The following is a 16867-nucleotide window of genomic DNA, read 5'->3' on the forward strand; positions in this document are numbered from 1 at the left end:
CAGATGGCTCTGCTTCTTAATCTCCAGCTTTCCTCTCGGTCTCTGAGGACTTGTGTTCTCTGATTGATAAGGCCTTCATACATGACTTTCTGATCCGGGGAGATATAGGTTCCCTCCGAGTGGGATTCTAGGTCTGCAATAGCTTGTTCTGCTAGAGTTATCGTTAGGTCATCCTGTTGCCTTTTCTTTTTGGCCCATTCTCTTGATAGCACCTTGATTTCAGAGAGGTTCCTTACAAAGCATGTGGCTGGGTCTGCTTCCTCAGGGATCGGATGTGCTTTCCAGAAATCTGTTATTAGTTTAATATATGAGGAGTCCCGGAGCCAAGTGGAATTGAACTTGAAAGGGGCCTTGAGGTTCTGTTGTCTTGCTCCAACTTCCAGATATATAGGTCTGTGGTCCGATATCCCTCCACTTCCAACCCACTGCCTAGATCTGGGGTGATTACTATGGAGCACCTCTTTGATAATAAAGCGGTCCAGCCTCCTGGCAAGGCTTTGTTCTCCAGTTCGGTTGTTCTTCCATGTGTGCTGTATCTTAGCCGAGGGGATATCAATCCAGTGGTGATCCTCGAGCAGCTGCTCAAAGAAGTCAGAAAGTGGGTCGATTTGCGCCATATGTCCCCAGGATTCAGAGAAGCCCATAGAGAAGTTCAAATCTCCTCCCAAAATTATATTCTCGGCTTGGAGGAGAGGGGAGCTGAAAAGCTTTTGCCAAAAGATCTCCCTGTTGAGACAGGGCCCATAGACATTTAAGATTCTTAGATCCTCCTCCAGGTCCTTGGAGTATATGTCCGCACCCAAAAAACCTCCTCCACCCCAGATATTCTTCAGTTTGATGGTGCAGTTCTTGAAGCCAATAGCAATTCCCCCAGATCGACCAGATACATCAATGGCGGAAAAAGACCATCCTGGCATCCAGGAGTCTAGAATGGAGGTGACCGAGTCTGCTTTGCATAGGGTTTCTTGTAAAAAGATGATGTCAACCGGTTCCGAGAATAAGAGACGCTTCAGGGCCAATTTTTTCTCAGGGCTGGCCAGCCCTCTACAATTGAAGGATAAAATCTTCATGGAGGGGGGTGTGGGAGGGTGTCCGGTGCTCTAAGTACCCTTTCAATGGTATGCTGTTTGCCCTGGATGACATCGTCCCCCGCTTGTTTTTGCGCTTTATAGAAGGAGGATGGTCTGCCTCGCCCTTGTTTGGGCGAGAGGATGAGAGGCCCCACAGACAGCCCAATGGCGTCCGTCTCTTTCTGCTTGGTGATCGAGCGGGTGGAGTACCTCGGTGTAGAGTTTACCAAGGGGGAGGGCGAAGGAAAAGAGAGGGGAGGGATAGAAGGGAGGGAGGAGGAGGCAGGTAAGCCCGAAGGCAGCGGGATGGGGCAAGTCATGTATAGAGAGCGAGTAGGGGGAGGGGGCGGATGGGCGACCTTAACCAGGTCGAGGGCAGACGGGGAAGAGGGAGGGGGAATCCTGATCGGGGGGGGGCATGCCGGGGAGTGATAAACTCAAAGAAGAAAGAAGCGAAGCAGAGACTGATGTAGGAATAGACGTACCCGATGAGAAGACAACTCCTTTTGCAGCCTTTGAATGCGTCATTGGAGGAGATGGAGGTCGGATCGGGTTCGATGCTTGCTTCTTTTGCCGAGGAGCAGGAGGCGCTTCCACCGTGTCAGAGGTTATATTATGCTCCATTCTAGGTGCCACCGCTGCTGGAGGGTCAGGTAGACCGTCGGTAGCAGGCTGGTCCGGTATTGTGGCTGCCTGCTGGGCTTTCTGGAGGAGGGGGCAGTCTTTGTAGAGGTGTCCCACCTGATGGCATCTTCTGCAGCGATATGGGATTCCTTCATAGTCGAGCTTCTGCTTCCTTGAAGAGGATTTCCACTGGATGGTGATGTGTTCCGGCAAGCCCCCTCTGGTATCCATATGCACAAGAACCCTTGCGAACGCCATCATTCCCGTCGAGATGTAAGATTTGTCAGATTCCATGAATGTGCCCAGAGAGTTCCCTATTCTCCTGAAGATGTCCTCGGACCAATACTGTAGGGGCAGGCCCGGTAGTCTGACCCAGACTGGCCCGACCCCAAGCTGTTCCGTCTCCGGGTCGAAAAGGGGCGTCCATCGCTTGAGGAGTACCAGAGCTTTTTCAAAATGCCAAAAAGATGATAGTACCCAGCTCGTGTGGTCCGCCCTTGCGAACCTCAGTGCGAACCAGCCTCGCACGAAAGTCTGGACGGAGGGGATTTCCGCCAGATATTGGCCCCAAATCTCCGTGGCCCATAGCTTCAGTTTTTCCGCTGTGATATGCCTGCCCCGAATGCGACCGACGAGAACTCTGTCCGCCAAATCCATAGCGTCCCCCCACTGAATGTCTTCTTCAAGCCGCAGGATGACGTCCTCAGCTCTGGATTTGAAGCAGCGTTGTTTCTTTAAGGGGCGGGAGGACATGCGGCCAGGGATTTCAGGTGCCCTGGAACCGGCCGGGGGGGAGCTAGGGGGCGGAGGGTTAGGGTTCGAGCGGGGGGGGATGGCCTCCGGGAGAGGGGGGATAGCGTGGTAGCTTCCAGAGGAGGCGGGGGGAGCAGGGGGAGGGATAGGGTCAACGGGAGGTGGGTTCTCCACAGAGCTAGCAGGAAGATGGGGGAGGGAGGGTAACCCCGGCTGAAGAGGAGCAGCGTCGGTCGGGGAGGATTGAAAACAGTCCGCAAGGAAACCAAGAGAAGCCGGGGAGGGAGCAGCAAAAGTGGTCCAGGAGGAGGGCTCGCCAGGGAGCAGAGAGGTGGGGAGAGACGGGTCGGTCGACGGAGTAAGATCCTCAAAACTGGCAGACAAGTTTTCGCTGTACATACCTCCAGAAGTCGAGAACGTGGAGCGCCAGATGGAGATTTCCGCCAGCGGGGAATCCGAGTAATCCACCTCGTCTATGTCCATAACGCCAGCTGCTTGAAACTGCCTCGAAACCAGGTAACCGCCTTAGACCGGCACCGACAGTAAGGAAAACCGTTAGGGTTTTACAAGCAGGAGATAGTAGATCAGCAGAAGCACAGCCAGGTCTCGCAGGCGGAAGGAAAGCGACTGTTGCAGCCGTTAGCTGTCGGCGGATCTGAAGAGCCCTATCGCTGTTCAGAAAGGGGTAAAGAGCCAGAAACGGGGAGAAAATAACAATAGGGTGAAAAACGAGGATGAGGGGGTAAAGGGAAAGATCCACCGGGCAGGGAGACGGGGGGGACAAGACCCGGCACAAAGTCCAAGAGAGAGTATGGGGGTGGGGAGGCTACAGGGCCGTAACCGGCCTGCAACCCCGTTCATGCAGGTTCCGTTAGCCCATTTCGCAGAGCCGGGCCATCCCTGCAACAAGGGTTTCTCATCTCTTTTCCGGAATTTTCCAGTTATCCAAGAATATAAAAAATTTTGCATTCTTATAAAACATTGTTTTTCTTTTATATCAGATAAACTAGTCAAAGAATAATTTATTAGTCAAAGAATAATTCATTTGAACATTATAAATACACGTTTTCCTCATTTCATTTCCTCCCACGACTTTTCCAAAGAGCAAATGTTATGTCATAAAGAAGTCTGATCACATTAATTTTAAATATGTTTGCATTAAGGTAAAGAAAAACACTATATTTAATATAAGAAATATTACATTTTTGTAAAACATTATTCCTTCAGTTCCTTTTATTTCGGATAATCTAGTAAAAAAATAATTCATTCCATATTTAAAAAAACAGGTCACCACATTCAACTTTAAATATTAATATTTACGATAAGTCCAAGAAAATCACTATATTTAATAACAAAAATATTGCATGCCTGTAAAAAAGAAAATTGTTCCCTGCTTTTATATTTGTAAAGACGAAGAGATTTTGTTCATCCCTTCTTACACTAATACCACGACATACGCATACTATGACCCCGACCCACCACCTCTAAATAGACCAACAATTGAGTCATGCTTTGTAAATTAATTTATAGAGTCATGCTTTGTAAATTAATTTATAGATTGAATACATGCCACATAACTAAAGCACACGAACTCATTGCATGATTGGCCTATGCAGGCTATCACAGATACAAAACTGGGCACTGTAACTTCGAAGAACATTATCTCCGATTTGTATGAAACAAAAGAAATGTTGATGGATGTAGCTATTGTTTTCGCATTCTAAATTCAAAGAGCGAGAGAATTCCTTGCCCAAATGCTTTTGAAATTAAATCAAAAAGACTATCACGAGATTTGTAACAAACCCTTCATGTCCAACCTCCTCAAATTTCCTGTAAATTTATTCGTTTATGCCATTCACATGACTCGAATAACAACCTGTGTTGGAAAACAAACCAAAAAAAATTCAGAAATGAAAACCCACGGAGTCAAAACAATAATGGAAAAAAGCGGTGAAAACTAAACCCTATTTGTTTACCTGTAGCTCCGCCAATTCTGAGCGATTTGTTCATGGCTTGGTGCTGTGCAGGTTGACAGAATGCAGGGGATGCAATAACATTTCGGGAAATGGCGAGAATTCAAACAGCAAGGGGTCGAACCATTTCGCTGCACCCTCGGGGCATCGCCATAGCAATTGAAGAACGTCGTATCTTCCCATCACACATCGGTGAACGTAATCGCTCTTAAAAGTTTAAATTTCATTTGGGCGGGTTTTCAAATTCAAATGAGCGTGTCATTAAGTGCGTAGAGGCAAAAGGTGGGGCGACTCTTATTTTGTAGATCATTGCAATATTAATGCGGTCTAACATGGGGCCGATATAAGACGATACAACACACCATGCAGTGATGAGAGAGAAAAAATAGCGATGTGTTGTATCGTCTTATATCGCCCCATGTCAGGCCGCATTAATATTGCAATGGTCTACGAAATAGGAAAAGCCCAATAGGAAAACCCCAAAGGCGGTAGGGAATTTCTCCTCCGTACTGTGATGCCCATCCATGCCACATGGTCCGTATTTGGATGCATGGTATCATGACCATGCCAAAGTCGATATGTCAAGGTATCATGCTGGAGTGGATATGTCATAGCATATGGGATGCAGAGGGTGTTGCATCAGCGTGGGGAGTCTGAGGATTGCTGGTGAGAGCCGGAGGTTTTTCCGGGTGGGAATGGAAACCACGCACGCCTAGTTAGACTACTCCAGAGAAAACAGAGCTCTAAGCACTTCGTCAGCTCCACAACAGGAAATATTATGCATATTGGGCTCTGTGCCATTGGATCGACGGCACACGGTGGATATTGCACAACTTTCAGTGATATGTTACTGATTATACACTACGCCATATACATTTTCATAATTTCTAACATAGCAAACCCCATGATATATAGCCATCGAACTGTCTAATTTTCAACTGTCCATCTTTTGTGAAATGTGTTCTTGCCATAGTGGTATGCATAAAATTCAGGGTGGGTTTGCTTCATTGTATAGAGATAATGCTTTGTCAGTGTGCAGACTCTTACATGCTTCTCTTCGATTATAGATTCAGTGAAAAGAGCGCTCAACAAACGTTGATAAAATGGCAGAGTCTAACTTCACTAACACCGAATCAGTCAGCTTTGGTAGCACCGTTCAATACTTCAGCCCTGCTAATTCTCAGTGTCAAGGCACGGAGAATGTTTTTCAGCTCCTGTGGAGAAGTATGTAATGACCAAGAGGTGAACAAAGCAAAGCTAGATCATAAACCAAATGACCACTTCAATGAAGAAATTTGGGCACTTGTGGAGGGTAAGTTTTCTGCAGAAGGTAGTGGGTCATATTGGGCATCTGTGGAGGATCAGGTTCCTGAAGATATCACCGGCTCATATTGGGCACCGGTGGAGGATCACGTTCCTGTAGAGAACAAAGACACATATTCTCTGCATAATCGAGCTGAAAACAGGTATTCCTCTGTACTATCTCGGGTGCCCTATAATTTGGAGGGCATCTGAAATAATTCTGAAAATGAGAACCGTGATAGCCTCGAACCATCTGTGACGCCCTACAACTTGGAGGATGCACTTCAGATTTTTTTGGGTCATATCAATGAAGAAGACTTGATATGTCCCTGGGAAACTGGCAGTAAAGACACCCAATATGATGGGATGAACGATGGTTTAAGGTCGGGTGATGATGATTTTGATGGAAGATTTTTTGAAACATCGACATGGAAGCCTCCAACATTTTCTGATCAGCAGTGGAGAGTACTGAAAGCTATTTCCCAGGGAGAGTGTTAGTGTACATGCACTTAGACTAGTTGTGTTGGTGTACATGCACTTAGACTAGCTGTGTTGGTGTACATGCACCTAGATTAGCTCCAGTTAACTTATTGCTTGCATGTGGCACATGTACACATTAACATAAGATAAAGCACACTTAGCTTTAGTTAGCTTTAGTTATTGCATGTACAACTAAGCTTAACTTAGTTGTTTTTATGTATTTATTCTAAAACTAATATTGTAGAATCAAACTTTCATTCTTTTCTCAATTCTTGCTCGCTTTCTTCCTTCTCTTGCAAGCTTGTTATTGTTTTGCAGATCTAGATCTATCTGTGTTTCTAAAAAATCTTACATGGTATCAGAGCACAGGGATTTGTAATCAGTGCACAAGCAATTTTATTTGCAGGTTCAGAAGATTGAAGCAACAACAAAGAATGGAGTCTAAATTGGAGTTTCCACAATCGGCAATTCTCACTCCATATAATTATTTCGAATGGAAGCCAAAGATTCAACTTCATCTCAGAAGTAGAGGCTTATTTCGAATAACCATGGAAACGGAAGTTGAACCAACATCGACAATGGAGAAAACAAGATATTTCAATCGCATGGACGAGGCCTTCGGCATCCTATGTTTATCTATTTCTCCGGAACTGCTATTTCATGTTGAATCATGTTCAACTCCAAATGAAGTATGGAAATTTTTGGAAGGATTGTTTGGAAAACAGGATGAAATGCAAGGTCACATTCTCGAAAATGAGTTAAACTCATTAGATTCGAGAAACTTTGAGAACATTCAAGATTTTTTCACAAGGTATAAAGCCTTGTTGGTTCAGCTGAAAGGATGCGGGATCGACAAATCCAAGCAAGAAAATCAGTTGATTCTTTCCATTTTATCAAAACTTGGTCCAGAGTATGCAGTATTCGTCTCTACATTCCACACAGTCAGATCTGCAACTGGTGCAGCTTGGAAGATGCCCTCACTGGATTCTTTTATTCAGTCTTTGATGCATGAGCAAGATAAGCTCATCAAAATGGGCACACTTAAAAATTCCAAAGCGCATGCACTTACTATGCATGCAAAAGGAAAGGCAAATTCCAAAGACCATCAGAAAGGAAAAGGGAAGAAGGATCCTGATCCAAGAAAGGGAGGACATCCCAAACCCCCTGATGGATCATCTGGCTCAAAGGAAAGGAAAGGAATGAAAGGGAAATCAATGTGAAATTATTGCCACCGTGGTTTTCATCCTGAATCTGCATGCATGAAGAAGACTATAGATCTTATGGCGCAAACACTCCAGCAACACAATCTTGGAGACAACATTCCTGAGAATGCTAAGAAGAAGTCTGGAGAAAAAGCACTAGATCCAAGAGGTAACGGGCATGATTTGATTGCTCTTCATTCTGCACCACAAGAATGGATCATCGATTCAGGAGCTTCACATCATATGGCTTCTTCAAAGGAATCCTTTTCTTCTCTACATGCATACTCAGGTCCTCCCATTCTCATGGGGGATAATTCTGCAGTTGCAGCAACTGGACAAGGAAGAGTGCAATTCAAAGATGGAAGTTTTGAAAATGTCTTGCATATTCCAAGGCTTTCTGTGAATCTTCTCTCAGTGTATCAGATGACACACACAGGCAGTGGAAGGAAAGTGGAATTTACCCCAGATTCCGTGAGCATTTATGACATGCAAACCAATTTGAAGATTGCATCTAGCAAGGTAAATAATCAATCTCGTCTGTATACATTTTCTGATTTTGTTCCTCAATCAGATTCTATTTTGCTACTTACGCATGCAAATGAAGAAAGTAGGATTTGGTACGAGAGATTTGGGCACTTGAATTTCAGATATATGCAACAGCTTAGTAAGCAAGGGATGGTCAAAGGATTTCCAACCATTGAATTTTCAGATGGTGTTTGTAATGGCTGTGCTCTTGGAAAGCATCCACAAGAAAAATTCGAAAAGGGGCATGCATGGAGAGCCTCTTCATGTATCTGGCAAGACAATTCTCTTGTTGGTGACAGAATAAGAGCCAAAGGAAATGTCTTCCGCCCCGCACGGGGGCGCGGTGGCAGGTTGCTCCTCAATATGCCAGCTATAATAGGAAAACAGAATGCAGCCGTATTACCGAACCCGGTCTGGGCGCACGCCATTAAATCTCGACCAGCTAACGAAATAGGTATTGCATATTTCTGCACGGGAGTCGGCTTTGCAAACTTACACCTCTTTATATTCAGATTTAGGGCCTCTCCTAAATCAATTTCAGCAAAAGTATTCACAGGAGGATGTACATGGACTCTGCTTGTCTCCACAGGAATGTCTTCGTATGCATCGAAGTTTATACCTGTATTCACCTAGTCAAAGACGTCGTCAGCTTTCAAGTCTTTGGCGAAGGGGTTTACTTCGCGTTCACGAGAGCCACCAGAACGAGCGTTGGAGGTAGTATTACCCCACCCGCGTCCTCCCGATGCACCCCATGAGGGTTTTTCACCCCAGACCGGCTTCTCATCCCAGCCTAGAGACTTTTCAGATTTTTCACTCGGGGTGAAGGACACGACTGCCTAGTAGTTGTCTTTTCTCTACTTTTGCATTATATTTTGAGGGGGGGTTTTCTTCCCACTGGGTTTTCCCTCTTTCCTCCTTTTTATGCATTGTATATGGGTACCTAAAATGGCCGTGTTGCCGGGACTCATTCATTTTGCATCACACTCATCTAAGTTATGCTTAAGGGGGGGTGTTGGTGTACATGCACTTAGACTAGTTGTGTTGGTGTACATGCACTTAGACTAGCTGTGTTGGTGTACATGCACCTAGATTAGCTCCAGTTAACTTATTGCTTGCATGTGGCACATGTACACATTAACATAAGATAAAGCACACTTAGCTTTAGTTAGCTTTAGTTATTGCATGTACAACTAAGCTTAACTTAGTTGCTTTTATGTATTTATTCTAAAACTAATATTGTAGAATCAAACTTTCATTCTTTTCTCAATTCTTGCTCGCTTTCTTCCTTCTCTTGCAAGCTTGTTATTGTTTTGCAGATCTAGATCTATCTGTGTTTCTCAAAAATCTTACAGAGAGCCTGTATTTGTGACAGGATCAGCGGGTGCCGGTAAGAGTTACTTGCTTGAATTTGCTAAAAGAGTATTTTTTGAATTGTATGACCCCGATTCTGTATTTGTTACTGCTTCAACTGGGATCGCTGCATGTGCTCTAAATGATAGAACGTTGCATTCTTTTGCTGGGATCGGATTAGGGGATAAACCTGCACCTGTTTTAGCATCCATAATTAGCGGCAGGGTAAATTCAGAGGCCTTGAGAAGGTGGAGGTCTGCAAGGGCTCTGATAATTGATGAGATAAGTATGATCGATGGCGAGCTTTTTGACAAGCTAGATTATATGGCCAGGGATATAAGGAAGAAAAAACGAGTATTTGGTGGGTTGCAGCTGGTTGTCGCCGGGGATTTCTTTCAGCTTCCACTTGTGAAACCTCCAAATTTAAGGAAGCAATTTGTTTTTGAAGCTAAGTGCTGGAAGAAGTGCTTTGATATGCAAATGGACTTGAATGAAGTGTTTCGGCAAGCAGACGGAGAGTTTATAGTTATGCTGAATGAAATTTGCAGGGGTAGGTGCAGCCCTAATACCAAAGTGAGTCTTAGTAACTGCACAGGGCCATTAAGTTGGACTCATGGTATAACCCCAACACGACTTTTTCCAACAAAAGTTAATGTAAGACGTGAGAATGAATTCGAACTAATGGCATTGAACAAATAAATTATCCCATTTACAGCCAGGGATATAGGAGCACAAAAGCATTTGCTATATAATGGAGTGGCTCCCAAGGAGCTCTATCTTTGTGAAGGTGCCCAAGTGGTGCTTATTTGGAATTTGGATGTAGAAATAGGGCTTGCGAATGGTGCCAGGGGTGTGGTTACAGGGTTACCTACAGTGAGATGAGGGAATCACGGGATGTCAGTCCAAGAGGTCTTTGGCCAGTTGTGCGCTTTCATGGCCTTGAAACGGAACAGGTTCTATGTTAGGATATTCCGACACATAGGAAATAGTTAAGTATAACTTGGTCTAGTAGAGAGTTAGGTAAAGTGTATTTCTTTACTATGTACATTTTGTAACTTACAATCCGACGGTCACGATATGTAGTGATCCGACGGTTCATTCTCTCCTCGGTATTACCGACACTTGATCTGTGGCTTAACACCCGATTGATCCATAATCTCTATTTAAAGAGCATGGAGGGTCATTTGTAGGTTAACTGTTCATGAGAGAAGCTTATGTAAAATTTCATTCTTTTATTAATAAATTGCCTGAAGTGGCCGCGTTGGCTCAGGCCGTGGACTGTTTCCCTCTTTGAGGGTTTTAACCACGTCAAAATACTGGTGTATTGATCTGTGATCTGTGTGTGAGTGGTGTCCTCTGGTGTTTTATCTGAGGAACTTACCCTGTAAATTCCTACATGGTATCAGAGCTATTTGAGGGCCGCGTCTGTTGGTGATCCAAATCTGAAGCCGGTAGAACTGCATCCGACTGTTGTTTCCTAGATCTACTATTTCTGACTACTTTTGGGCTGAGAGGACTGCTCTATTGTGTTGGGAGCATCTGTTTCAGTGAGGAACCCCTTTCGTTTCACACAAAAAGGTTTCCGGTAGCCCTAGCTACGTCATTTTTAAGATCTGGAGGTATACAGTGTTTATTTGCAGTTTACAGTTATTTTCTCTCTGTTTATTTCGGTTTTAGTTTATTTAGCTTTTTTTTATTATTACCGGATGTATACCTTTCATTTCTGCGTATGCTCTTTGTCCCGCGACTCTGTGCGATCTGGGAAAATCAGAAACAGAAAGGAAGGATTTTTCTCATGCGTATGCTCTTTTCCACTGCGCCTTAGTGTGATCTCGGAAAATCAGAAATATTGATGAAAATATTTAGTTTCCGATTAAAGCTAACTTCGAGCCGTGAGGTTCATTTTTTTTGTATGTCCGTGTTGGGTTTTGTGTTTTTTGTTTTGTAGGGAAAAAGAACTTTCTCAAAGTAAGCACGCAACCCAAAGCTTCAGTGACAAAAAAAAAAACACCCCCCTCTCTCTCTCTCTCACTCTCAAACTTTTAGTTTAGCTCACTTGGTCTAAAGCTAATTTATGAGAGTAGAGGTCTTGAGTTCAAGTCTCCTTTTTGTGGAGGCAGATTTTTCATTTTCGCACATTCCCGCACTTCGTCGGCATCTTCATCAAATTTTCTTCAAAAAGCCATAACTTCTTCATCCGGAAGCCTTGTTCAGAGCCGTTTTTTTTTGAACCAGCCTAATTTTTCGAGATCTTTCCATTGGAACACTTAGTTTCAGCATCTATAGCTTCAGTTTCTGTTAAAATGGAAAGTCCATGCCAAGTTATTCTTGATAGCACCAACTACTTCCAATGGTGGTCCTACATTGTGGATTTACTTAGAAGTAAAGGTCTCTACAGAATAGCCTCAGGCCAAGAAACCAAACCGAAAGATGAAGATAAGGCAGCTAAATGAGAAAATAGGCAAGATCAAGCACGTGGGTTGATAGGGATGTCTATTTCTCCAGATCTTAGATTCCATATTGCAGAACTTGATACTCCTGAGGAAGCAATGAAATAGATCACTAAAGTTTTTGTTATTAAAAATGAACTTAAAGCCCATCAACTTGAAAATGAATTGCTTACATTGGACCCTAATAATTTTTCTTGCATTGAAGATTTTTTGTCCAAGTTCAAGACCCTTAGACTTCTCTTGGAAGGTGTTAAAGTTAAGAAAGAAGATAGTAGCCTTATCTACTCCATTCTTACTAAGTTGGGACCAACCTATTCTGTGTTTGTTTCCACCTTCCATTCTACAAGAGAGGCCTTCATTTCTCAAGGACAAGCCTACAAGTCCCCTTCCTTTGATTCCTTTTGTGATTCTTTAATAAGAGAACAAGAAAACTCTTACACCTTGGTCTTCTTCATCTTGGAAACTCTTCTAAGAAAGCGTTAGCCGCCCAACAGCAACCAAATTCAAAGAATCCTAAGAAGTTTTATCCTAAAAGGAATGGTCTTAAACCAAACAAGGGTCTTAAGCAATTTCAGCCTCAAAATGAAAAATTATTTCAACAAAATGATAAGACAAATAAAAACACAGGGAAGAAGACTGATAGACATTGCAACTTTTGTAATCGAGATGGCCACTTAGAATCCAAATGCTTTAAGAAGATGGAAGCCTTGGAAGCAGCAATGAAGAAGCATAATATCCATTTGGAGCACTCTTCAACTTCAACTTCTTCTTCAGGAATGGCACTTTCTGCATGTGGTTGTCAAGCATTTCGGTCTGGCTATGCACTAAATGTATCTTCTTCTTCTCATTCTCATGAGTGGCTCATTGATTCTAGAGTTTCTTATCACATGGCCAAAAACAAAGCCATGTTTTCTTCTTTAAATGAATGTAACACCAAAAATATATATGTTGGTGATGATAGATCTCTTAGTGTTGTAGGGACTCGAAATATTCATATAGACAATGGTCAATTTAATGATGTATTATGTGTTCCAACCTTATCCTGCAACCTTCTATCTGTATATCAGATAACTCATTCAGGTGAAGGTAAAATCGTTGAATTTTCACTTCACGATGTTGTAATTAAGGACCTAAGAGATCCTAGACATATTTTAGCTACTGGCATTGCTGATGATTCTACAAGGTTGTATAAGTTTCACAACTTTGGGTCATCAAATCTTTCTTCAGTTTTTGTTGCTCATAACGATGAAGTGAGCAAACTTTGGCATGAGCGATTTGGTCACTTAAACTATCGCTCCCTTTAGAATCTATGTAAAGAAAATATGGTGACAGGTCTTCCAATGGTATCTTGCAGAGATGGTGTTTGTTCTGGATGTGTACTCGAAAAACATCATCGGGATAGTTTTGAAAAACGTGCCTCTTGGCACGCCTCAGCCCCTTTACAGCTCGTGCATAGTGATTTATGTGGTCCACTTCCAATTGTTTCATTCTCTGGCTACAAGTATTTCTTAACTTTCATTGATGATTTCTCCAGACGCACTTGGGTATACTTCTTAAAACTCAAGAGTGAAGTATTTAACATGTTCTTGGCCTTTAAGGTCTTTGTTGAAAAACAATCTAGACATCAAATTCTTAAGCTAAGATCTGATAATGGCGGAGAATATGTTAACAACAAATTCATCAACTTTTGCACTGAGAATGGAATTCAAATGCAACATACTGTTCCATATACTCCACAAAAAAATGGTGTAGCTGAAAGGAAGAATCACATCTTAAAGGAAATGGCTAATTGTATGCTTCAATCTAAAGGACTTAGTCTTAATTATTGGGCAGAAGCAATTAACTGTGCAAATTAGATAATAAATCGCACTCCTACTAAGGTTTTAAAGAATATCACTCCAGAAGAAGCATGGAGCTCAATTAAACCAGATGTAAGTTGCTTTCGTGTTTTTGGAAGTGAAGCATGGGCCCATATTCCAGATGAGAAACATAAAGCTTTAGAACCTAAGAGTGAAAAATGTATTTTTGTTGGATATTCTGAAGATGTCAAAGGATATAGACTTATTCCACTTAAGTCCAAAAATGTTATCATTAGAAGAGATGTAAAGTTTGCTGAAAATATATCGGCCTATGAGCCTAGTTCGGTGGATGTGCCACCTCTCCCTATCTCTTCTACTTTTGAAAATATTTCTTCTTCAGATGATGAAAGCGAGGGTGAAAATCCTCCCCCACCTTTTCAGGGTCCTCCTTCAGCTCCTCAGCTTCCAAAATGGGTCTGTGCTACTCAGGATGCAGCAGGTGATCTTGCCGGTGATCCTACAGATCAACGACGTACACGTTCTCAGTTTGATAGAGCCTCTTCTTTACTGGCTCAAGATTCAGTGAATTATGATCCTGACACCTTTGCAGAAGCTTCAGGCCATCCAGATTGGGAAGCAGCTATGAATGAAGAATATCATTCATTATTAGCAAATGATACATGGGATCTTGTTCCTCTACCAAAGGGACGAAAACTTGTTAGATGCAAATGGGTTTACAGAACCAAGTATGGACCAGATGGGAAAGTTGATAAACATAAAGCTTGTCTTGTTGCTAAGGGTTTTTCACAAGTTGAAGGCATTGACTACACTGAAACCTTCTCCCCTGTTGCCAAAATGAACTCTATCTGCCTTGTTCTTTCCCTTGCTGCCTCTTTCAAATGGGAAGTCCATCAGATGGATGTTAAATCTGCCTTCTTGCATGGGGACTTGCATGAAGAAATATATATGGAACAACCTATTGGCTTTATACAAACAGACTCCAGCCTTGTATGTCGGCTTAAGAAATCCCTTTATGGTCTCAAGCAAGCTCCTCGAGCTTGGTATGCCAAAATGGATAACTTTCTTTTAGAAAATGACTTTTCTAGGTGTCATCCTGACAATACTGTCTACCCCAAGAAAGTGGGCAAGTCTCTTATCATTCTTGTTCTTTATGTTGATGATCTTATCCTGACTGGTAGTGATTCCAACCTTATAAACCATGTGAAGTATAGCCTTAAAAGGAAGTTTGAAATGACAAACTTAGGACACTTACATTATTTTCTTGGTCTTCAAGTCTTGCAATCCAAGGAAGGTATTTCCCTTTCCCAGTCCAAGTATGCCTGTGATATTCTACGCCATTTTCACATGGAAGACTGTAAGCCAACCCCTTCTCCCTTTCAGTCTGGAGTCAAACTTTCAGTCACTTGTACTTCCCCTGAAGTTGATGCTACCTTATACCGTCAACTTGTAGGAAAACTTTTGTATCTAACCCATACTCGTCCTGACCTTTCCTTTGCCGTTGGCCTTGTTGCTCGGTTTATGAAAAACCCAAATGAAAGTCATTGGAAAGCAGTGAAAACAATACTTCGTTATGTTCGAGGTACAGTTCAGTTTGGGATTCATTACAGTGCCAAAGCAGCTCCTCTATTGGTTGGTTTCACTGATTCCGATTGGGATGGTGACCCTGATGATCGGAAGTCTACTGCAGGTTATGTGTTCACTCTTGGTTCAGGACCTATTACATGGGCTTGCAAGAAACAAGGTGCCATTTCTCTTTCTTCAGCAGAAGCAGAGTATCGTGGTGTTGTAGAAGCTAGTAAGGAAGCCTTGTGGCTTCGTCAGATCCTGTCAGAGTTTGGCTTTCAGCAGCAACATCCGACTACACTTTGGTGTGATAATCAAAGTGCCATTCAACTATGCAAAGATCCAGTCCAACATCAGCGCAACAAACACATTGAATTGCACATGCACTTCATCAAAAAGCTCATTCATGACCATGTTCTTGAAGTGCAATATTGTTCAACAGATGATCAAGTTGCAGACATCTTTACAAAGGCTCTCACAGAGGCGAAGTTTACTAAACTTTGATTTATGGTTGGAGTTCAGGAAGTTGTCACTAAGGGGGGATAGGCTCTAGTGCCTCCTTCCTTCTCCTATTGTGTCATATTTGTAAATCCTTCAATCCTATCCCAAGTTGTTCTTAAGGGGGGATGTTAGGATATTCCGACACATAGGAAATAGTTAAGTATAACTTGGTCTAGTATAGAGTTAGGTAAGTGTGTTTCTTTACTATGTACATTTTGTAACTTACAATCCGACGGTCACGATATGTAGTGATCCGACGGTTCATTCTCTCCTCGGTATTACCGACACTTGATCCGTGGCTTAACACCCGATTGGTCCATGATCTATATTTAAAGAGCATGGAGGGTCATTTGTAGGTTAACTGTTCATGAGAGAAGCTTATGTAAAATTTCATTCTTTTATTAATAAATTTCCTGAAGTGGCCGCGTTGGCTTAGGCCGTGGACTGTTTCCCTCTTTGAGGGTTTTAACCACGTCAAAATACTGGTGTATTGATCTGTGATCTGTGTGTGAGCGGTGCCCTTTGGTGTTCTGTCTGAGGAACTTACCTTGTAAATTCCTACATTCTAAGACCTGTTGAGTGGGAGGTCCATGAGGGGACAAGAATGGTGGCTAGTAGAAGGCAGGTTCCACTTATCCTATCATGGGAACTTACTGTGCATAAAAGCCAAGGTATGACATTGGATAGAGTTCAAACTGATCTGTCCAATGCATTTGAGTATGGCATGGTTTATGTGGCCCTTTCTCGTGTAAGGAGCCTCGAAGGGCTTGAACTCACTAGTTTCGATCAATCGAAAATCAAGGCACACCCTAAAGTGATTAAGTTCTATGAAAGGTTCACTGAGGAAAATGACGACTCTGGTATTCTTAAAGATCACTTTTAATAATCTCTTGAATAGATATCATGGGTCATGGGTCCTTTCAAGAATTATTGCCATCTAAACTTGGAAAGCGAGCAGTTGAATGATAAGTTTCTGGGACTCCTCTAGTTTAAGTATTGCTACAGACCATTATGTTTTGCATCACAGTAATTTTAATGGCTAATCTTATGGGTCACTGTGGCTGATTTATGGGCGGCAGTATTCTGTACCCCAACGGTAACAGCATTATCTGCGGTCGATGATCTGAAATCATTTATGAAGACAAATTTATTATTTTAGGCCCAAACATACATAATCAACCAGGCATGCATTTTCTGTGGGTAGTTCTGCTATACCCAAATTATTTGGGTATAATCTAGAAGGATCCTTTATAC

At 42.7% G+C, this 16867-nt stretch overlaps 1 pseudogene; it reads left to right on the top strand.

Moving 5' to 3' along the window:
• The first annotated feature begins 4512 nt into the window (after positions 1 to 4512).
• LOC149185138 (uncharacterized) lies at positions 4513 to 16602 on the top strand (annotated as a pseudogene).
• The last annotated feature ends 265 nt before the right edge of the window (positions 16603 to 16867 follow it).

This window comes from Pinus tabuliformis, chromosome 3_2 (assembly GCF_031772625.1).
Source record: "Pinus tabuliformis cultivar Carrire ecotype Pingquan chromosome 3_2, CPIR1, whole genome shotgun sequence".
Classification (NCBI taxonomy): Eukaryota; Viridiplantae; Streptophyta; class Pinopsida; order Pinales; family Pinaceae; genus Pinus; species Pinus tabuliformis.